This window comes from Peromyscus maniculatus, chromosome 22 (assembly GCF_049852395.1).
Source record: "Peromyscus maniculatus bairdii isolate BWxNUB_F1_BW_parent chromosome 22, HU_Pman_BW_mat_3.1, whole genome shotgun sequence".
In the NCBI taxonomy this organism is placed as follows: domain Eukaryota; kingdom Metazoa; phylum Chordata; class Mammalia; order Rodentia; family Cricetidae; genus Peromyscus; species Peromyscus maniculatus.
Window position 1 is genome coordinate 19,057,955 of NC_134873.1, and position 22,549 is coordinate 19,080,503.

General features: G+C 56.1%; 1 protein-coding gene across 4 annotated transcripts in view; it reads left to right on the forward strand.

Moving 5' to 3' along the window:
- Positions 1 to 486: 486 nt before the first annotated feature.
- The window catches only part of Dnmt3a (DNA methyltransferase 3 alpha), a 110,310-nt gene continuing 88,247 nt past the window's right edge, over positions 487 to 22,549 (forward strand). For 2 of the 4 annotated variants that reach the window (XM_076558824.1, XM_076558821.1), the window contains exon 1: positions 1,470 to 1,592. The gene's annotated coding sequence lies outside the window, so the exon portion shown is untranslated. Of the gene's footprint in view, positions 720 to 980; positions 1,074 to 1,469; positions 1,593 to 22,549 lie in introns of those variants that run through there. The other 2 variants (XM_015999964.3, XM_076558822.1) reach the window with 2 other exon arrangements.

Here is a 22,549-nt window from a genome sequence, read left to right on the forward strand (position 1 = left end):
GATTTGGATTTGGATGAAGGGGTCTGTAGTTCATACTGTCATTCAACCAACATTTATCAGGACATAGCATGTACAGGTGCTACGCCGATGACAAATGGTGTCCTTGTCGTCACAGGGCATGGCGAGTCTTAGCACCGGCCAGGTGAGAGACCATGTGTAGCAGAAAGGAGTAGCTTGGGGGTGGGCATGGGGCAAGAGGTAGGGTGACATTAGGAAAGGTTAGGACAGTTGCCTGGGTGTGGCGAAGACTGAAGAGAAAGGTACCCTGCAATATGGAAGGTGGTTCTGCGTCCCAAGGAATTAGGCAACTGTCCCCGTGACCCTCAGTGGTGTGTGTGGTGTGGGGACCTGCTTCAGCATTGAGGGTCTGCACATAAGTGTGACGCTAAGTGTGGGAGATGCAGCCCAGGACACTGGGGCACAGCTGAAGGTCTGGATGGATGGGGCTGTCCAGTGGCAGGAGGGAGGAGCCAGACGAGGAGGCTGGGAGTCAGGGGATCCAGCGCCAAGCTCCAGTGATGGTAGCTGGAGGAGATGTAAGCACTACAGACCCGGAGCCCTGAGAGCACCCCCACCTTGAGGGATCCAGGTCTAGGGCAGGTCTGCGGAGAATCTGGCCGCTGGAAGAGGTCTTCAATGTCATTTAGTTCAACCTCCCACCTCTTCAGATCTTTCCAGAGCCCACCTGAGGGCATCCAACTCTTCTCGGGCACATCAAGGTACGGGAAGCTCGCTCCCTTCTAGGCAGCCCACCCCACGGCGGTGCCCGAGCCCCTAGGGTGGCCTCGAGGCGCCAGGCGCTCCGACCTTGGCCGTGTGCAGCCGTCTGGCCACCGCGGCACCTGGCTGGGGGTGGCGACGCGGCTGGGCAGGCGCTGCTGTCCCCAGCCCCAGTGCTGAGGCGCGCAGAGCGCAGTGGGCTCTGGTGGAGGTCGGGAGAACTGCAGGGCGAAGGCCGCCGGGGGCTCCGCGGGCGGCAGGGGGGAGGCACTTGACACCGGCCGGGGAGAGGAGGGGCCGCTGTCCCTGCGGCCAGTGCTGGATGCGGGGACCCAGCGCAGAAGCTGCGCCAGGTAGAGGGGCGTCGCGCGGTGGGGAGGCTGAGGCCAGGCGGCGACTCGAGGGGCATCGGGCAACCCGGAGCTCAGCCCCGGCGGGGTGCCTGGCCCGGAGCGCTACGGCCGGGGCGCGGCGGGGTCCCGAACCCGTTCCTCCCGCCGGGGGCGCTAGGACCGCCCGCCGCCCGGGCCGCTCCCGCCGCGGCGCCCCGGGGGCCCCCGGTGCTGCCTCCCGGGCGGCTCCGCAGCGCCGGGGCCGGAGCCAGCGCGGCCACGGGGGGCGAGCGGCGGGCGGAGGCCTGGGCGGCGGGCGGCCGGAGGGAGGGAAGGAGGAAGGCGGAGAGAAGGGGCGGGCGGGGGGGACCCGGCGGAGGAGGCGGAGAGAGGGAGCGCGACAGCGACGGAGGGAGGGAGCGCGGCAGGCAGCGGGCGGGCCGGGAGGCGGCGCGGGCGGCGGCGCGAGCAGAGGACGAGCCGGGACGCGGCGCCGCGGCAGCAGGGCGAGCCGGGCCGCCCGACCCGCCGGGCCACACGGTAACCAGCGCAGCCCGCGGCCCCGGAGCTGGGAGGGCGGGCGGGCGGGTGGGCGCAGCGGGGCGGTGGGGAGCGCGGCTCGGACCCTGCAACTCGGTGCGCGGCGCGCGGGGCCGGCGCTGCGGGCGCGGACGGCCCGGGCCGAGGGTTTGTTTATGTCCCCCTCGGCTCGCCCGCCGCCCCTCTCCTGCGCGCCGCCTCCACCGCGGACGCCCCTCGGCGCCCCCGCCCGGCCCGGGCTCAAGTTCAAGTCCGTACAATGCCGCGGGGGGCCTCCGCCGGCCTGCGCGCTGCCGCAGGGCCCCGCCGCCTCCGCCTTCCGGGCTCTGCCCCCGCCCCGGGGCCCTGGCAGGGCCTGGGGCCGTGCGCTGCGGGGCGCGGACCCGATCCGGAATCGGGAGGCGGGAGGAGAGGGGGGGGAGAAGGGGGAGGGGGCGCGGGCGAGCGGGCAGGCGGGCGGGCGGCCGGGGAGCGCCGTGGCCACGGCAGAAAATGGCAGCCTGGCACGACCCGGGCCCCGCGCCCCGCCCCGCCCCTCCCCCGGGCCTGGAGGCCCCGCGCGGCGGGGGGACCCTGGAGGCCCCCGGCAGGGCCGAGGGGACGGTCGGGGCCCGCGCCGGGGAGCGCGGCGTCGCGATCTTCCCGCGGCCACCTGTGGCTTGGGGGTGCGGGGCGCCGGCGGGCCTGGGAGGGGCGCGCGCGCGTGGGGAGCGTGCCCGTGCGGGGGGCGCACGCTCCCGCGGAGGCCAGGCGGAACGGCGTGGGGGGGCGTCGAGCCCGGCTCCTCCCTGCCCCCGCTGCGGGCCGTGGGAGCGGGGTGGCGGCGGTGGCGGCGGCGGCGCCGCAGTGTGGGGGCGGGGCGGGAGTGGGCGAGGATCCCCGGGCCCCGGGGCCGCGGAGGACTGGAAGGTGCGGGGGCGGGAGCGGCAAGGCTGGAAATGACTCCGGTGGGGATGCCGGGGTCGCCCCCCTGCAGCAGACGCCCCCTCCCTGCACACACTCACACGCACCCCCGCCGGGCCGGTGTAGACGTGTCCTTGAAAGCTTCGCATCTGCACAGTGAAGGACGAGGCCTCGCGGAGGCTGCGGATCGGGGGGTCGCCGTCCCCACGTTGCCCCACACCTCAGGAGACCCCCCGAGCCTCCGAGCGGCGCCGGCCGCGGTCCGTGTCCCGCCCTCACCCGGGCTCCCCACTCCAGGCCGTCATGCCCTCCCTCCTCGTTGGCGCGGACCGAGCTGGCATGCGTCCAGGGCCCGCCCCCGGCCTCCCCCCCAGCCCCTCTTCGCGGGGCCCGCGGCCCTATGGCTGCCAAACTTCATTTTGCTTTCCTGGAGCCTGTCTTCTTGGGGGCACCCTCTCCCTGCGCTCCCCCCACCCACCCTCGGTGACTTCCCCCTGTCTCTGCATCCCCTCCTCTCCTCTTCTCCTGCAGAGCCAGCTGAGTAGGTGTGGGCGCCCTGGGTGGGAGAAGGTTCCCACTAGGTCTTAGGGCTCCCTTCCCGGGCTCCCCAAGGGGAGCCCTCTGTGGCTGCACCTTGACCCAAGATGGCGTCTTCTTGCACCCAGCTGGGCAGTTCTGGCCTTCGGAGGGCTGGGGAGGAAGGGAGGGCTGGGGGGAACCTCACGACTGCACCCTCTCGAACTAGAGGGGACAGGAGCCTTCGGGGAGGAGTATCCTCCGCCGGGTGACCCAGCTTGCCCCTCGATGCCGTGCCCAGAGACTGCCATCAGCATCCCCTGGGGACAGGTCGGTCTTCATGTTTCACCCGGGGCTGCCAGCGGCTGAACCTCCTCCTGGGCAGGCGGGCGGGCGGGCGGGCAAGCTGCGCAGGGATTCTGGGATCAGGTGCTGCTCCGCTGTGCCTCCTCCTCCTCCCTCCCAGGCAGATGTGACAGCTGCAGCCTGGGGAAGCTGTTCTTGCGTTGCTGGGGTGTGTTAGGGCTGGCCTGGGGGATTCGGGAAGCCCAGCTGCCAGGCAGACCCTCTTTGCACTGTCCCTAGGTTGGCGGGGGTGGGGGGTGGCATTTGCAGGTAGTTAGGGCAGTCGCTTGCCTTTGGCTGGTTGGGTTGTGGAAGCTCCTGTGGGCTTTGGGGGGGCGGGGGCAAGCTGACTAGTCTCCTCTGCCTCTGGGGTCCATGAAAGGCCCTGGCGGAGCTGTTGACAGGTAATCCTGTCGAAGTGTGCGTTTGTGTGTGTGTGTGTGGGGGGGGCAGGGGTAGGTAGAGGCCCCAGGCCAAATTGTGTCATAGGTCTGGCACCTGCCTGCTTACCTTCTTACAGCCCCCTTCTCCTCCAGGCCCTGGTGCCTTAATCTTCTGCTCCCCCCGCCCCCCCATCAGATCTGCAGCTCCTGATTTCCTGGGCTCAGGATGGCCCAAGCTTCTCCTTGTTACCTGGCCCAGGCTCTCTGGTGCTTGCCTGGAGCCTAACCTGGGGGAAAGTGACTCCCCTTCAGACTCAAGGAATGAGCATCCCAAATGCAAGGGCCGCCTTCCTTCCGCACTAGAGGAGACTAGAGAGATGCCAGTGGCCATCTGTCAGTCTGTCTGCAGGCGGGATTCCTCTGTGGCTGGGGTTCGATGAAGCTTGAAGGCCCGTGCCGGCTTTGAAATGCTATGGCTCCAGTTTTCCTGGTGGAATTCCAGACCTAGACTAGGGATAGGGTGCTCTGTGTGTCCCGCCACGCCACGGTAGTGGTGGTGGAGAAGGTGGGAGAGAGTAAGGGCCTGCCAGGGGGTGGGCCTCGGCGGAGAGGGGAGGGATGCTGTGTTGGTGTAAAACACAGGTTCCATGCAGCCTTCACACTTGGGGCTCTCCTGAAGGTGTGTGTGTGTGTGTGTAAATCTGTGTGTGGGTAACTTGCAAGGGTCTTTCCCCGGCCAATCTGTTACAAGTCCCCCAGGCCTTAAGGATATGTCACTATTGTTTTTTTTTTAAACCAGCACAGGGACAAGATGAGCCGAAGGCTCCTTGTCCAGCATCTCTGGGTGGGAGGAATTGAGGGTGATCTGCCCTCTGGGGAATTCTGGGTGTTCTGTTGGACATTTAGTGGGGCTCCCATGAGGGGGTAGCTTGATCAGGTTCCTCACTGTCTCCCAGGATGTTGCTCTCTGTCTTGGTCCCGTGGCCATTATCTGTGTATAGGCCACCTGGAGAGGTCACATCTCCCAAGTTCTTTCCCAGATCCCCCCTGGACTCCCGTTTTAGGGAGCCAGATAGAAAGGGGGAGTCTCAGCACAGCCTCGCCTGTCAGAGGTGGGGACCCCCTTCTAAGATGTTACCATTAAGGCTCCAGCCCTCAGGATTGTGGCTGGGCAGAGAGAGCTGAGGGCACCTAAGAGCCGGGGTGGGGGGCTTTGTGGGAGAGGGCAAGCCCCGGTCCTCACAAGGTTGGCCCTGCTTCCCCCGGGGCCTGAGGCAGAAGGGCCCCTGAGCACGCACTTAAGGCCTCCTCTTCCAGTTTGTTGGCCGAGGGTCTCCCCTACCTCCTTCCCACTGATGGCTGAGTGCGTCCGGCTTGTACAAGTGCGAGCTACAGTGTGGTCTTTGGGGGAGCTGCTTCTACCTCCATTTTAGTATCTGGTGGGTACCAGAAGCCACCCGTGTCTCAGCAAGGCTGGCTTTCCGCAAGGGCTTTGATGCTCTGGACCAGGGCTCTGATAGTACATTAAAAAGGTGCCAGGTTCCTTTCCACGCCCCCCCTCCCTGCCCCCCCTCGGAGATCAGGTCTTGCTATGTAGTCCAGGCTGGCCTGGAATTGATCTTCCAGCCTCTGCCTCCCAAGTGTTGGTATTATAAGGAGGTTACTTTGTAAACTTTAAAGGCTTGTTTTGGGTCATTTGTCTTGTTTGTTTTATTTTTGAAATCACTCTTAACCCATACTGGTCCTAAGTCCTGCACTCAGCCCCCCCCATCCCCCCTGGGTCTGGCCTCATTTGTCTTGTTGTTTACAGTATTTTCCCCCTAAGACATGAAGTTGAGTTCCAAAAAATGCAGCCCTTTCCCTGGGATCTGTGTGGTGTCGGAGCTGCCTCCCTCTGACTAATTGTGTGGGTAAGATGGGGTCCGTGCCGTGTGCATGTCTGCATACTTGTGCAGATGTGTGTGGACTGGCAGGCTTGCTTTTCGGGAGCCTGTGTTCTGCACAGTGTAAGCAAGGGTCTCGGAGTTAGGAGGAGGAGGTATCTGTTGACTCGGCCTAGCTGCAGGACTCCCAGGATGTGTGGAAGAGCCACCACCTTAGCCAGGGGTCGGTGATCGTGGGTGGGTTGCTGTCTCTGCCCTCTGCATGTGGGTCTGCAAGTGGGGGGGGGTGTGCATTTGAGGAACTCCACCCACTTTTCTGCCTCTTTTTACAAAACCTTGGTTGGGTGAGGACAGTGCTGACGACGACGACGACGACGCTTGAAAATCTTGGCAGTCTGTCCCCAAGTCTCACAAATGGCTTTGTCAACAGGTTGTCCAAGCACCTCCAAGTCCCTCGAGTTAGTTCCAACAGTTTTCTTCTTACTCTGCCTCCTTGAGTCCGGTAGCATTTTAGTTACCCTCTGGGTTGGCTTCCTCTTGTCTGAGATTTTATTTGCAGGGCATTTCCTGTGAGCAGGGCCCTGTGCCCGCTTGGAGGGGAAGCTGTATTGTGGAGTACCCAACTAATTAAAACTGCAGGGTGCTGGAGAGGGAGGCCACTGCCAACTGAGGGGTCAGGCTTCTAGGAGGAAGGGGCAGGACCGAGTGGTCCCAGAGCCCAGGAGTGGCGCACGAGGGAGTGGGGGGGGGGGGGGGAGGATGCAGATCATCTGGGGCAGCTGCAGTGTGGTGGACCTGGCCTGGGAGGTGCTGGAATCTTGGCTAAGGCTTCCCGGTAGTTTGGAGAGAGGGTCCCTGCATTTGGTAACTGCTGTGTGTGCTCATGGTGAAATGCCCTAAACCTCCTGCGGGGTGTGTGGGGGGGGGGGTTGGAGGGAGGGGGAGGCAGGCTGGGCCAGCTGAGCCCAGGTGGTGCAGGATCTGTAGACTGGGGCTTAAGAGCTCAGACGTGGGACAGGAAAGCAAGGGTTCAGGTTGCCTAGCCCCAGGGGGTCTTGGCAACAAAGGGAAGGCCAAGCCAAGGCCTCCCAATGCTGCCACTGATGGCAACAGCCTTGTGGATTGCACACAGAAGTCCCTGTTCTGGTGCCCCAGAGGTCTCCACATGCCCTGTTGCTCATCTCCAGGCAGAGACCCTCCAGCAGGTTTTAACTCTAGAGTTCTGCCTTGTCCTCCCCTCCCTTCCCTATACCACGGAGATGTCTAGACAGGTCCGGGTGCTGCTCCTCAGTCAGTGGGGGCCCACAGGCCCCCCCAAACCAGATCTCCTTGCTGACCACAGCAGGCCACTAGCCAGACTGGACGACAGGAGGAAGTGTGGATACTGGGCCTTTCCTAGCTGAATTGACTATCGTGTGATCATTTTTCAATAGTGGCTGTTGCTCTGTACTGCCCTCTGTCCTTCTGTGGTCCTCTCTGACCCCCTACGGCTTCCCAGCCTTATTCAAACACTGGACCAACTTCCCGTTTTCTCTCGCCTGTGGTCATCCCTATTGATCCTGCCTCTGTGTTTCAAACGTCAAGGTCATTTTTAATTCTGAGCCTGTTAACCGGCCCGTCTGGGTACCCAGATGGGATGAACAGGTGGCCGGCCATCTTACAGCCAGTGATGGGACTGCGGTTGGGGTCTCCTGAATCTTAACCCAGTGTTCCCTTTTGGTTTGGTTTGGGTGTTTGAGGCCATGTCTCACTGTATCCGAGGCTAGTGCCGTACTCACAGCCATCTTCCCACTGTGGCCCGTAGAGTGCTGGGATTGCAGATGTGAACCTCTGTATGCGGCCCTAGTGCTCTCCTTACCCTGGATGGGGGGAGGCTGGTGCAGAAGACCGTTCAGACCTGACAGGTCAGCGAGTTCCAGTAACCATTCTGAAAAATGACGTGAGATACTTAGGGTGCTGACGGAGGGACCGGGGGTCAGGCTTGTGGGCTGAGCTGTTGGCTGGATGTGGACTGCATCATTGAGACTGTCTGTGGGTGGCCATGACCTTGAAGCATGCCTTCTCTGTTTCCCAAAGGACTCTGGGAAAGTGCCAGTGTGCCCTGCCCATGCCAGGCGGAGACATCCTCTAACATTCCAGCAGGCAGAAGCTTGGAGAGGAGGCTTGCCAATGGTGTGGGCTTGTGTGGTTAGTACAGTGTCTGAAAGGATCAACTTAATACAGAGATCTGCGTAGCCCTGTGAGCACGGGAGGGTGTCTGTTCTGATTGGTCGAGTGTCCGTGAGGTGCTGTAGGGTTACCCCAAATTGCAATGTGCTTAGTGTAATCTCTTGCCTTTTGTAGACCAAGCTAACCTGGAACTCTCCATCCCTCTCTGCTTTCCAAGGGCTAGACGTATAACTCACTGTTTAAAACTCTTTAAAATTTTATTTTATTAGATTTGGAGTGTGTGTGTGTGGGGGGGGGGTAGACACACGCATGACAAGCATGTGGAGGTCAAAGGTCAACTCTGGGAGTCTTCCTCCTACTATGTGGGTCAAGTTTAATAAAGAAAAGAAAAACCGGTGTAGTTGCGCACATCTTTAATCCCAGCATTCAAGGGTCAGAGGCAGGCAAATCTCTTGTGAGTTCAAGGCCAGCCTAGTCCACACTGTGAGTTCCAGGCCAGCCAGGACTACAGTGACACCATGTCTCAAAGAAAAAAAAAATTAATTATTCACACTTACAGGTTAGTGGATGCATAGAAAAGATTGCCCTCTAAGGATACACACCAGCCTGTGGAGAATATGGTTTTTTTTTTTCTTATTTCATATTCATGTTTTTATTGTTTGAAAAATGTCAATGAATTTATAATGACAACAAGAAGAAAATAAACTCAGACTTTAAAGGAGGTGGGGTAGGAAAGAGTCCACCGTGTAGAGGGCTTCATGCTCCGTTAGCTGGGACCGAGGGGAATCCAGGCCTAGGGTCATGGCTGGAGGCAAGGGGTAAAAATAACTAACGGAAGCCAAGCATCGAGGCTCAAGCCCGTGACCTCGGCACTCACGAGGCTGAAGCAGGAAAGCGGCTGAGAGTCTAGGGCCAGCCTGGGCTCCAGAGTGAGACCCTATCTCCAAACAAAACCAAAAGCTGGACTTTGTAGTGCACACATTTGGGGGGCAGAGGCAGGAGGACCTGGAGTTCAAGGGCATCCTCTTCTACATAGTGAATTTGAGGGCAGCCTGGGCTATGTGATACTGTTGAAAAGCAGGTCCCTGAAAGGAACCCTCAGGCGCGGGGCTTTTGCAGAGCAGGTTTCATAGGAGTCCCGTTGAAGGCAGGCCAGGGGCAGTGGATGAGATTTTGAGAGGTCTGCCAACAAAGGAAAATCATACTTGAAAACTTGTGGATAGAATATGGAGCGGGGTGGTGGTGGTGGTGCACACCTTTAATCCCAGCACTCAGGAGGCAGAGACAGGTGGACCTCTGAGTTCGAGGACCACCTGGTCTGCAGAGTGAGTTCCAGGATAGCCAGGGCTACACAGAGAAACCCTGTCTCAAAAAACAAACAAACAAATAATATGGAAACAACAATAACAAAATAAAAGCCAGAGAGAAAGCCAGGTGGTGGTACACACCTTTGATCCCAGCACTGGGCTCCAGAGTGAGACCCTATCTCACTCTGGGAGGCAGAGGCAAGAGGATCTCTGTGAGTTCTGGGCCAGCCTGGGCTACAGAGTAAGAGCTCCAGGAAAGGCTCCAAAGCTACACAGAGAAACCCTGTCTCGTGGGGGGGGGGAGAGCCAGAGAGAGAGGGCTCAGTGGGAAAACATGCGTGCAAGACAAGCCTGACGATCAGGGTTTAATCCCCAGGAACCCACATAAAGGGGTGTGTGCCTTTAATCCTAGCACTTGGGAAACAGAGACAGGAAGATCTGTATGAGTTCGAGTCCAGCTAAGTCTACATAAACAATTTCAAATAAACAAAACAAAATTACAAATAAATAAATGGTAAGAAATGGCTTAGGGCTGGAGAGATGGCCCAGCCATTAAAGGCTAGGCTCACAACCAAAAATATAAGAAATGACTTAAAGACTGGGGGTCAGGTGACTCAGTGTGTGCAGGAAGAGGCCCAGATCAGGAAGGGCTGGGTGCAGGGGAGCTGCTTGTACTCGGATTCCAGGGACAGTGGACAGGCTAGCTTTATAGGACTATGACTGGATAGGACTATGACTGGACCAGGATGGGGTGTGTGCGCATGCGCCGGGGTGGGGGGGGGATCATTTAAATGCCCCGAAAGGCATCACTGCAGTGGAGTACTGTCCCCAGATTGTCCCCTGGGAGTGGAAGACATAACTAAAGATCCAGCCAGAGGTGGAGGGCGTGTCTCCCAGCCCAAGTCCGTACAGAGCACCCGGAGAGGCCACACTCAAGCAGGAGACAGTGGCCTTGCCACTTCAGAAGGCCTTGCCATAGAAAGCAGTATCTGTAGAGTTCGCCTGGTATGTGGGCTCAAGCTGTGTCCAGCTCTGGTCCAGGAAGTCCTGAGGAGCTAGGTGACAGTCAGCTGGGTGACCTCAGAGAAAGAAAGGGGTAAGGAAGGGAACATAAAAATTCCTCTTCCTGGTCACCTTACTGCCCTGGGAAGCTCAGGGCCAGCTGTTTAGCAATGGTACCGTACCCACCTTGCCTTCCTCAGCCCCTTCCCCAGCACTGGCCATGGGTGCCTCTTGGATCCATGTCCCTGTTGGAGACATGGCTGGAATAGATAAGACAGGGAGAAAAAAAGAACCCAGCATGGAGATAAGCCCAGGGCCTGTCCATCTGCTGATCAGAACCTTAGTTCCAGGCTCTTGGTGACAGATGTGCAGGATAAAAAGGGAACTGGCGAGGGGGAGTCAGGCAGCCCCCCTACGGGAGGGGGGTCTTAGCATCTCAGCTGCTAAGACTCATTGGCTGCCTGGCCGCCAGCAGCTTTGAGTTGCAGGCTTTCTCTGTAAACTGTCTAAGGACAGAGTCCCTATCTTATAACTGCACATAGTGGGTACCCAGAAAGGAGGCGCCCCTTTTCTGAAAGTGGGGGTCATTATACAACGGTCCATGAATAAGGAGGGCACTCATGAAGGCCTTGTGGTGTGAGAGCCTACAAAACGCCTGTCTCATCACCCTGAGGATGAAGGGAAAGGGTCACTTTGGTCATTGTATATCTGGATGGAGAGAGAGAGAGAGAGAGAGACAGACAGACAGACAGACAGACAGACAGACAGACACATGTGTGGAGGTCAGGAGAACCTGCTGTGAGGTATCTATTCTCCTTCCCCCAGGATGTGGGTCCTGGGCATCAAACTCCAGTGACGGGGTTTGGCAGCAGACACCTCCATTTCCTGAGCTACCTCGATGGCCTCTGTTGCTCCCATTGCAAAGCCAGGAATTGTCTGTAGAGGCTCCCGCCCAAGTGGTATGGCACGAGGCCTGCCCCTGAGCTCCCTCCCTGCCCCCTGGTCTCCTGTGCGTTCTGGTCTTGCTGGCACTCCTGGCTTTGCCCATAGCCTAGAGCATGGGAGGGTCCAGACCATAATAAGCAGCTTGGCAGCCGGCATCGCAATGGCTTCTAATGGTTTTATCATCAGCAACCGTGTGGCTGGCGCCTGTTGCCATCCAGAGGCCTGTGGTTCCCAGCCTGGCTGGTGGTCGTGGCCGGAGGGCCCTGCCTGCCCCTGGAAACTCATCTAAAAGCCCAGTGGGGCTGGGCAATGCATTTACATTTTTCTCCCTCCCAGTCGCCTGGCATCTGAATCCCGGGCCTCAAGGTGGCTGGTCTCGCAGCCTTTCGGCTTTCTCTCTGGAGGACCCTTGCTCCAGGTGCATAGTGCCCCTATTCATCTCTGAAACACCTCCAGGGTGTCACGTGTTGGTGACTCAGATGAGACCCAAGGACCCTGCAGCTTCAGGTGGAGCTGGGTAACGAGAAAACAACAACAACAAAAACCCGGAAGGGGGCTCCTGTCTTTACTGGGGTTAGATAAGGGAAACCTAGTCACTAGGAGGGAATGTCCTGAAGGGATTTCTGCCGGATGTGCTGCCTAAGCTGAGCGGAAGGGCACAGAGCAGTTAGCTATGGTGGGTGTCAAGGGCATTTTCAACTCAAGGGGGCTAGAGGGTGGGGCCTGGCCAGGCTGTGGAGAGCTGTGATGTTATCCCCAGATGAGGGTGAGTGTTAGTTAGACTTGGAGTCCGAGCCCCCCCCCCCCCCCCCCCCCCCCCCCCCCCCCGCCGTGACATCCGAGAAAGGTCATTCTGGGGTACCAAAGAAGAGAGATGCAGGTAGAGAGCCAGTGTAGACATGTAGGGGACAGCCGTGCAGCGGAGGAGGGTCTGTGTGCTGAAAGAGAACGAGGGGCGGCAGTGGTGACCCTCTCCTCTCTACATGCGCAGGACAGCCCATGAGGGCTGTGGAGCGTTGCCTCCTGGGAGGCACTGGAGCTGTGGTTCACGTTGATTTCCTTGGGAGAGCCTGGGCCTGGGCCAGGCTCGCAGAAGGAGGCGAGAGCATGCGTCAGAGGGCCTGAAGGGGGCGTCCGTGGGATGGGTGACAAAGCATGGCCATTGCTTTCATCGGTGCTAGGCGGCCCTGCAGATGTGTGAGGGAGTTGGTGACTTCACCAGGCGTGTGCCACAGGCATCCGCGATGCTGGTGCTTGGGATTGGAACTGGGATGTCTGCTTCTTGGTAAACCCTCCCCTACCCCACCAGAGATGAGCTACCAGGTCTAGCCCTCCACTCCCAGGCTGCTCCATTTGGGTAAGTATCATTGAGAATGTCCTTGGACTTGAGTGAAGCTGTCTTCTCTATGGGGGGTGGGGGTGGGGGCACAGGTCTGCCCAAGTAGGAGGGAGCAAGCCGGGCCCAGCCTTTTTGGTAAGAGAACAAGAAAAGGAACAAGACCCAAAGGAGTCTTCAGTGTTTCACAAGGTAGACTCAGAAGGCTGTTCCCAAAGAATTCTGGGATAAGGACATGAACCGTGTTGGTCTTGCTGAACTCAGGCAGAGGCGGTGTGGCAGCGTGCCACGGCCACCAGACTTGGCACCGGGCGGATGGGGGTTTGACCTTGGCTCTGCTACTTCCTTGGCGTGTGTCCTTGAGCGGGTCACCCAGCCTCTGTCCACCTTGGTGTTACCATCTGCAGAGTGGATGTATACGGTCAGGCTCTCTCACACTCTGTGTGTTTGTCTGTCTGCCTTGTGTGTGCCTCTTGCTCCAAGCCTGGCTATTCTCTTTCCCTCGTCGCTTCAAAGACTCCTTAGGCAGTTGGCTTCACAGGTGTTGGAGGATTTAAATCCAGCCATGTGTGTTCCTGGTTTGGCACAGGGAAAGCGCGTCCGCACATGCCTGCTTCCCCTTCCGTCTTTGTGAGCTGAGCAGCCGACTCCACACCTCCCGCTCTCTGTAGCTGTGACGGTCTCTATCAGGTGCCAGAGACTTCCTTGCGGTTAGGTCTTTGCCACCAGCCTGGGTCACCCCAGTACACTTGAGAGGCTACTGAGTGTGGGAACTGAGGGGATCAGGGAGGGGGAAGGGAGGTGACCGTCATGGGGTGATGAGGTCTGGACCTGGGTGGGCTGCCCTTCTTGCAGAGCCAGAGCTCTGGAGACAAGTGGGTCCAGGTTCCCATGGGGGCATTTGACTGTGTTGTGAGCCTGGGACCCTCGCCTATGGCTTCTGGTAGACATTTGAAGATCCTTTGTATCCCTTTGGCTTTGGCCAAAGATGGCTTCTCATCAGGGATGCATGCTGATGATGTTGGCCAGAAGGGCCAGGCAAGCCTTAGACTGTCCCTGGCCAGCAGCAGTAAGACTGGGTGTGGCTTGCTATGGATCTGCTCCGGAACCTTGCAAGGAAGGTCCTTGACCCTGGCCTGGCCCTGGGGAGGCTGGGCCTCTGTGAACTCAGGGTGTGGAGGTGTAATCACACGAAACATACAGCATAATTAATCCTGTATGCTCTTAATGATATGCATAATTGTGCTGCATGGTAATTAGGTGTAAATGGTAAGCAGTTCACATAAATGTTTTTGTAATTGGTATTAATTTTGCAGAGGCAAACCAAGTTTATGTGGTTTTCTTCCTCCTTCTTGCTCTGTTAGTTTTCTGGTACAGACAATTCCCAGCTTTTGGAGGGTTCTATTGCAAGTGTTTGTTTCTAGGGCAATGGTTTATATTTTCTTGCAGAACAATGTTGTGAATGGTTATGAGCTTCCCAAGCTGGTTTCCAAATGCCTCTTTGGCCCACACAGTAGGTGAAATGTGCAAACTGCCATCTGTGTGGGGGTGGCTTTGGGTCCCCTGTTCCAGGTGTCCCCCCCGGGTCTATAGCTCCTGGAGGGCCCATGCCTGTGGGTCACTGTTAGAGCCTTCCTGTGTCTGGGTCTGTGTGCTCATCTGTGACTGTTTATGTGACTCTGTGCATCCATCTGGGTGTCTCTGTGTGCATGTCTGTATCTTTCATGTGGGTGTCATTATCTCTATGTCTGGGTGCCTCTGTATGTGTATCTGTGTTAGTAGGGATGTGTTTGTGAGCCTGTGTGTGAATCTGCGTGTATACATCCACGTCTCTGTGTGGCTCTGTGCATGCTTGTGATGGTGTCTGTGTATTTGTGTTTTGTGTTTCTCTCTGTGCATGCGAGCATGCCTGTGTGTGTGTGTGTGCGCGCGCGCGCGCGCGCGCGCATCTGAGTTTTTGTGTGTGTTTGGCCTTTGTGTGTGCATTTGTTGGTGTGTATACATCTGGGCCTGTGTGACTAACATATTTCTAAGGCCACCCTGGAAGGAAGGAAGTTGTGACCCTGAGTCAGGCTGCAGCAGACACCTAGGAGTGTGGGCTAGCGCTTCTGAGTGGGACTCGGCACACAGTCGAGGTGACCTGGCTCTTTATCCTGAGTCACAGAATAGTTTTTAAAATGACCATCTGCTGAGCTTTTCCCATATACGCCGGGCACCGCGACACACGTCTCACTCAGATGTTCTCATAGCTCGAGATACAGGCTGGGGGTTCTCATTCATCCCACTTGACCGATTAGGGAGCTGTGCCCCACACCTCTCCGGGGTCCGAGATATGGTCTGGTGAGCCACTGAAGCTGGGCTTCTGTGGAGGGGCTGGGGGTTCTGGGACGTGGGCTTTCTCCTGTTCTCCTCAACCCTTTCCACCCATGAAGAGGGTAGGGAGACAGAGCAGACGCACCAGGTGTTAGAACTGCCCCTTCCTGCCTTGTGGTCTGAGGAGAAGTTGACTCCACCCCACACCTCCCAGGTCCTGGAGACCCTAGGGCAGTTCCCACTTCTGACCTAGCAGGGGTCAGCTCCGTAGTTATCGGCATGCTTGGCGGAGAAAGAGGCGGGTAGAGTAGGCCTGGGGGAAGCTTGGCTGTGGACACTGTGGTCAAGAGGAGTGGCAGGCAGCCAGTTTCCAAGGGTCCCAAGGGGTGGGAGGCCTGCTCCTTTCTGGACTCCTTGTGATCCCCTCACCTGGGCATCAGGGGACAGGAAGACCTGCAGGACCCATGGCAGGTGTCACTTTTGGCCTGGGGATGGTGGGCTAGAGCCTCAGCTCCATGTGACCTTTCCATGTCTTCCAAGCGACCCCTAGAACGAGGATTGTGGGGGGGGTGTCACTAGGCAGTGCCCCACTGTGCTGGGGATGCTGCAGCTGCCTGGGAGTGACTTCCCAAAGTCCTCTCTACTCAAGGGTCACCTAGAACAGGGCAGAGGCCAGCCCCAACTGTGGGCTGGGCGGCCGGATAGGAAAGAACAAGACGTGAACCTTGACCTCCTATGTTTGGGGAAACTAGACACATCTATATACATGTGCAGTTACATGACCACCCACAGGCACTGTTAAAGCCCCTGGGTAGGAGGTCAGGGGAGGATGAAGGAAGGAGATATGTCAGCCTGAAGGATGGGGTGAGGGGTTGTCAGGGGGCTTGGGAGGGGCTCCCCTTTCAGAGGAGATTGGTGTGAACAGACTGTGGAGACAGCATATTAGCTGAGGACATGACCGGACATGGAGTGATGGGGTCAGCTGGGAGAGGGGAGGGGAGGTCAGAGCAAGCATCGAAGTGGTGTGTGGCCAGCTGTCAGGGTGAGATCGGATCAGTGAGGTTTTATCACGTGTGGAAACCATGGGCACCTCACAGCTGGGGGAGTCCGCTTTAGCAAGATGGAATTTGCATTCTGTACAGTCCACCCTTGTAAAGTGTACAGTGGGATTGTCGTAAATACCCCCCCAGGACTACGTCCATCACCGCAGTCGTAAACTTCTCGTAGGCATCAGGTTTGGCTCGAGGGAAGCCTGTGTGGACATTCTGCTGAGAAAAAAAAGCAAAACTCCAGTGAATACAGAAGTAGTGGCTATGAGAACAGCTAATGCCCCTGTAGTCGCCAGAGTACCAGGGAAGACGCTGGCCTTGATGGAGAGGGTGTGGCCATGGTTCCCTAAATGGCAGAGGGGTCACGAGTGCCGTGTGGATGAATCTTAGCAGAAGTCTGCATCCTGGACTATCTGGGTCTAGAGGAGGCATCTTCCTTCGAGGTTCGTTCGCTGCTCAGCTCCCCAGGGGATTGCTGGGAAGCTGCTGGCTGCCGCCCTTGTACCCTGCTGGAGCCAGAGAAGCTGTAACAGAACCGAGTGCTGGGAAGTCTGGGCTCCTATGAGAGCTTGATGCTAGAAAGCGTCCATTCTGAGAGCCGGATGCTGAAGAAGTTCTGTATGACAAAGGGACCTTCAAGACAGCACACTGGTCCAGGAAGGTCAGCTTCCCCCTTGAGTGTCTCTCTCCAGAGCTGCCGCAGCCTCTTCCTCCTCCCCCTATGGTTTTTTTTTGAGAAAGGGTTTCTCGGTGTAGCGCTGGCTGTCCTACAACTCGCTCTGTAGACCAGGCTGCCCTCGAACTCAGAGATCCACTCTGCTTCCTGAGTGCTGGGATTAAAGGCTGCCTGGCTCTCCAGTGCCTTCTCCTAAGTTTTACATTGTGCCAGCCAGCATAGGAGAAATAAAGGGCCCATCTGTACTTTCACAGAAGGCGGCGGTAAAGGGCGCTAACACCTGGTACAGTTTAGTTCTTTGGTTACATGACTTCCGAGTGAACCTCTCTTACCCATCCGACCTCCCACTCAGCAGCAGAATAACTGGGCACCTGTCTACCTGTCCAGACTTATCCTTGCAAAGTTCTTAATCCTGGCTAATCATGGTGGCATGGATCTGTAACCTCAGCATTTGAGAGGTAGAGGCTAGAGATCAAGAATTCAAGCTCAGGGGCCAGAGAGACGGCTCAGCAGTTGAGAGCACTTGCTGCTCTTCCGGAGGACCCGAGTTCGGTTCTTAGCACACACACACATCAGCTGGCCCACGATTACCTGTAACCCAAGTTATGGAAACCCCACAAGAGTCCTGGTTTCTGCGTTTGTTCACATTTTTGATCTCATTAACCAGTTCTGTTTTAACCCTGCTCACAGCCTGGAGAGCCTCGGCAGGTCCTGCTTCACTAGTGAACCTGAAGGAGCCAAATCCTCCACTGCCCTCACTTGGGAGCATGGAAATTCTCAGATCCCCTGGGGGGATTTCTCTCCCTTCTAGTCTGGCCTTCCTGGGGTCCTGCACACCAGCAATGCTTACTAAGAGGACCAGTCATTCCAGACATTGTAGTAACTGTTTTCAGACAGTTGAGTCAGTGGCCCCGGGGGCCCAAAAAAGCCAGGCAGATGTCTCACCTCCTTACAGACCCATTTGGAGGTCTGCTGGTGAAAGCTTTCTTTGGGGATTAAGTGTGTCTCCGGTGAATAGAAAGGTATGTGTGGGGAGGGGAGCAGGAGCCAGATGAACTGGGTAGAGAAGGGACTAAAGAGGCTTTGCAGTTGGCAAGTGTGGCCCGTTCTTGAGAGAAATACCCAGCTCTGGTTCAGGCGCCACCTCCCGAAGAGGGTAGGAGCTGCCACAGAGCTCCTCAGGGACCTTCAAGCTTGGCCCACCCCGTAGTCCTTACTCAGACCCTGGCAAGTTGGTTGCCACAACACATACCCTGAGGAGATGGTCTTTTGTTCCCCACACCCCGCAACGGGCGCTCCTTTATGGGAGTCTGTGGTGGCTCCCGTTGACTCCTGAGAACAATCCCAGCTCTTTCGCGGCATCTATTTTGGGCACAGACCTTTTATTCTCTCTGCTTTAGGGGCTGTGTCATGGTAACCATTAGCGCAAGCAAGGGAGTGTATGATTCAGACCCCTCCCCTCGCCTGTGGCTGCCATGGTGGCGGGAGGTGTAGCGTGCTCGTGCGTGGATGCTTCTGATGGTGGAGCTATGGTTTCTGGGGAGTCTGAGATCCTTCCACGATGACTCCTGAGTCAGCTGGGCTCAGAAGTGAGGACAGGATGGTAGGACTGTTGGTCTTCTGTGGGCAGCTGGTGGGCTGGGTGAAAGTGACGTTCCGGAAGGTGGGAGCAAATGGGACGATGATGTCACCTTACCCAAAAGTGGAACCAAGACCTCCTCCGGTCCCTTCTACCCAGCCTCAGCCTTATGACCCAGGGAGGCTTTTGGTAGGAGGTCGGGGAACCCCTGATGTCCCACTCAGCTTTCTGCTTGGACCACTTTCGTGGATGATGGGGTGATGTGAGTGGGGGACAGGCCCACCCTCCACAGGAGTCCCCTCTACCTCTTTCCCACCTCAGATAGGAAACTCAGCCATGTGGCCGTTGTGCAGGAGCTAGGGTCCCCCGGGTCACTGGCTTTGACACTGGGGTCTAGGCTTAGCATGCCCTGTTGGGTGCCTCCCTGTTTCCAGGGCTGTGGAGTAGGCTGGACCTGGATCCGTGATCCTGCCCCGGACTGCCACAGCTCCTTAGGATCCTCCGTTCTTCCAAAACATGGAGAGCCACCGGACCTGCTTAGGTTTGTTAGAAGGACTGAGTGCAGCAGTTTACACACTCTCAAGCACAGTGCTTGTCATGTGACAGGGCACTCAGCAAAGAGCTGAATGAATAAGTGAACTCCTCCATCGGGCAAAGCACTACAGTAGAAGACTGTGGTGTGTCCCACCACAACCAGCCCCCCAAACTGAACCAGGAGTCAGAGGGGCTGGAAACTGTTTCCTGGCCTGCCTGTGCCCTAGGTGAATATAGCTGCAGAAGTCCCGAGCTAAGTACAAGAGATGGTGATGGACAGGACGGCCTTTGAACCGTGGTCCTCCGACTATGACCTTGGGACAGTTTGGGAACCTGCCCAGACTTCATTTTCCTCATCTGGGAAATGGGGATAAAAATAGTTCTTCACTCCAGATGGTGGGGGTGCTGTGTGAGAGTTAATGAGATGTTGACATCGTAAAGCTCTATTCACAAGCGTGGCGTGGCGTAGGAGCTTAATACACACAGCTTCTGGTTGAGCGACGTCCACTTGTGGGCACTCCAGGGATTTTGAGAAAGGAGAGAATCTGTGGGTGGATGAGTCAGACTAATAATTGTGAAGATTTATCGATGTTTTTCTCAGTGCCAGGCACTCTAGGAAACATTTTTAATTCATTACTTTTTTGAGTCTCTCCACAGTTGTGAGAGGCAAGTTCTGTTATTCCCTCTATTTACAGCTGAGGAACCCGGGGCCAACCTGATTCAAAGGGAAAAGGTCAAGGTTTGGACCAGCCTGGCTTCCTGGAGGGCTTCCCAGAGCTGGAGACCAGCTCCTGAGTCAGGCTGCCTCCTATCAGCCTCCTCCTCCGACTCACTCACACAGTACAGGAAGTTCCCTCACCTCAGGTGGGCCAGTGCCTTGGCCAGACAATTATTACCTTTGATTCCTTCTCTACATCCATTGGCTCTTTGTTTTGGGCCCTACTCATCCCATGTGGCCTCAAGACAGTGGCTGGCAGCCTCCTGACTCACTTTCGGCTTATCTCATCTTTCTGTAGTATCAGTTAAAAAAAAATTCCAGGTAACGCCTCTGATTGGCTCTGTCGGGTCACATGGTCATGCTGCACCAGGGTGGGTCTGGGGGCGGGGGCGGCAGAATGCAAGCACAATCCAAACTTTCAGAAATCCCCAGAAGACTGGAGGTGAGGCGGGAGGGACTTTGGGACTGTTCAGGTAGGACAAGGATTCGGGTCTGTGGGTGCTGATGGGGTTATTTTGGTAAGTGGGAGCACAAGAGGAGCTGAGACCCAAGGCATCCTTCTGAGCTGTTGAGGAGGTTGAGCCTGGACAGGAAGGTGGAGATGGTGTCGGGGACAGTGGGTGGGACCCAACTTGAGGCCCCAGAAGGAGGCTGGATTGTGGGGCTTTGATCTGACGTGTGGCTGGCTGTGCTTGGGATGTGTTCAGCATCGACACCCCCAGTTTTGGGAGTGACGAAAATGAGGTGATATCATGGGCTGGAGGACTGGATACTTCATGAAGGACAAGGTGCATGCTGGGAGGGAGGTAGCTGGTGACGGAACTGTGTAGGTGTGACAAGCTGAGGTTGGTGGCTCTGTGGGACGTGATGATTTCACCGAACAGCCGAAGGGGAATAGCTCCTCTCCTGTTTCTGGAGGAGAGACCGAGGCCACACACCATCAGTGGCCGAGGTGGAGTTGAAGGCCTTTTCCCCACGCCGGGTCCCTCCTGGTAAATCATCTCTCCTAACGGTAGTACATACAGAGGGTCTAGGAAGCAGAATACCAACGATGAGGCAGGTGGCCTTTGCCTGTTCCTCTGCCTTCTGAGGGGCAGCTACTATTGATCCTTTTAGATGTGTCCGCCAGCCATCTTTATTTACTTCTGCACATAATAATCCCTCTCTATAGATACTTTTCATTGATTTTCTGTTCAATAGATTCTTTTGAATCATTATTACATCTTATTTGTGTGTGTGTTGAGGGGGTACACACACCCTGGCATGTGTGTAGAGGTCATCTTGCAGGGGTCACTTTCCCCCCCTCAATGTTATTAAACTCGGGTCATCAGGCTTGGTGGCAAGCCCCTTTATCCACTGAATCACCCTAAATAGTTTGTAGTAGGCTTACTATTAACAATACCCTTTCGATAGTCATTCAGAAATGTCTATGCTTATGTTCACACATGTAGTTGCCTGCTTCTAACAGGCATAATAAAAATGGCCATGTTCTAATTCCCTGAACCTATGGATATGTTACCTCTCATGATCAAAGGGACTCGGCAGATATGATTAAATTAAAGACCTTGAAAATGGAGAGATTATCCTGGATTATCTGAATCCATCATTGTAACCACGGGGGCCCTTAGAAATGAACCATGAAGGCAGGAACAGAGTGTCACAACATGATGAGAGGGACCGATGACCACAGATAGCTTTGGAGATGGAAGGGGCTGTGAGCCCAGGAAAGGAGTCAACCTCTAGAAGCTGGGACAAGTGGGGAAGCAGATTCTCCCTAGAATCTGTAGGAAGGGAATGCAGCCCTGCCAGCACCTTGACCTTAGCGTTATGGGGGAACCACTGTGACTTCTAATGTGCAGGGTTGCCAAGTAAGAAATCTGTTCTTGTAGGCCGCTAATTTTGTGTTACATAAAATGTTTGTGCCATGTGTGTAGATGTGTGTCTGTGTGTGTAAGCACCTTTGTTAAACCAACATAATATTTGCGTTATTGTGTCAATGTAACTTATTCACAGCTGAGCCTTTTTATTTTCCCTGTAGTTAGTGGTTGCCTTGTGTTTTGCTTGCCTTGTCTTTTTTCTTTCCTTCCTTCTTTCCTTCTTCTCTCTCTCTCTTTCTGGTTTTAAGAGACGGGGGTTTCTCTGTTTAGCCTTGGCCATCCTGGAACCATCTCTGTAGACTAAGTTGACCTCAAACTCAGAGATTCCCCCTGCCTCTGCCTCCCGGTGCTGGGATTAAAGGCGTGCGCCACCACCCACCACCCGGCTTGCCATGTTTTCTTTGTACCTGTTGCTAATTCCTTCTGCTCTCCTGAGAACCTTCAGAATGGTTTGCATTGAGACAGTAACAGTGGGTAGAAAATATCTCTGCCCACTTTTTGGGGTCTGTTCTCCCGCTGGGTCCACTAGGCAGGTGGCTGCGGTGGGTGACATTCCTGATGGTCCTTTGTGGTGATCCTTGGAACACTTGCTCTCTACCTGTGGGTTGTGACTGCTTTTGTGCCCTCCTCTTGCTCGGTTTACCCCCCTGGTTGGAGCATGTCCTCTAGGACAGGTGACGGAGTATCCAAATCCAGGCAGCATCTGGGTTCTGGCCATAGACTGGGACTAGAAGATGTCCCCGCCACTTGTCAGGTCCAGCAGCAGATGGCAGGGCCTGGCAGGCCTGTACCATGAGTCAGAGCATCACTGCATAGATGCTTTTCAGCTTCACAACAAAGATCGCTTTCCCTCATCTCATTGGCTGTATTATAGATATTATAATAGATTATAGATGTGCTGGATTATAGGTGTTTTCCTCAGCTTCCTTCCAATAGAGTGTGAGACCTTGTGTGCCTGAAAGTGTCTTTATTCTAGTCTCACATTTAAAGGACGATGTGATGGGGTAAAGCACCCTGCCAGGAGAGGTGAGGTCTGTTTCCTTTTGTCCCCAGGCAGTATCTTACCACATAGTCTTGACTGACCTGAAATTTGCTGTATAGACCAGGCTGCTCTTAAACTCATAGCAAGCCTCCTGTCTCAGCCTCCCAAGTAGCTGGGATGACAGTTTCACGCATAATCATGTCCATCTTTTTTTTTTCTTTTAAACAAAACACTTCTATTAAATTTTTAATAGAAATTTTAATAAAATATTAATTTTTCTACTATATGCAGGTTTTGGTGCACATTGTCAGGTATTTTTGCAAGTGGGTGCACGTGGGTACATGGTTTTGTGTGTGTGCGTGAGTGTATGTTTGAGTGTGTTTGTGTGTGCGTGTGTATGAGCGTACACATGTGCATGTGTGTGTGTGCATGCGTGTGTG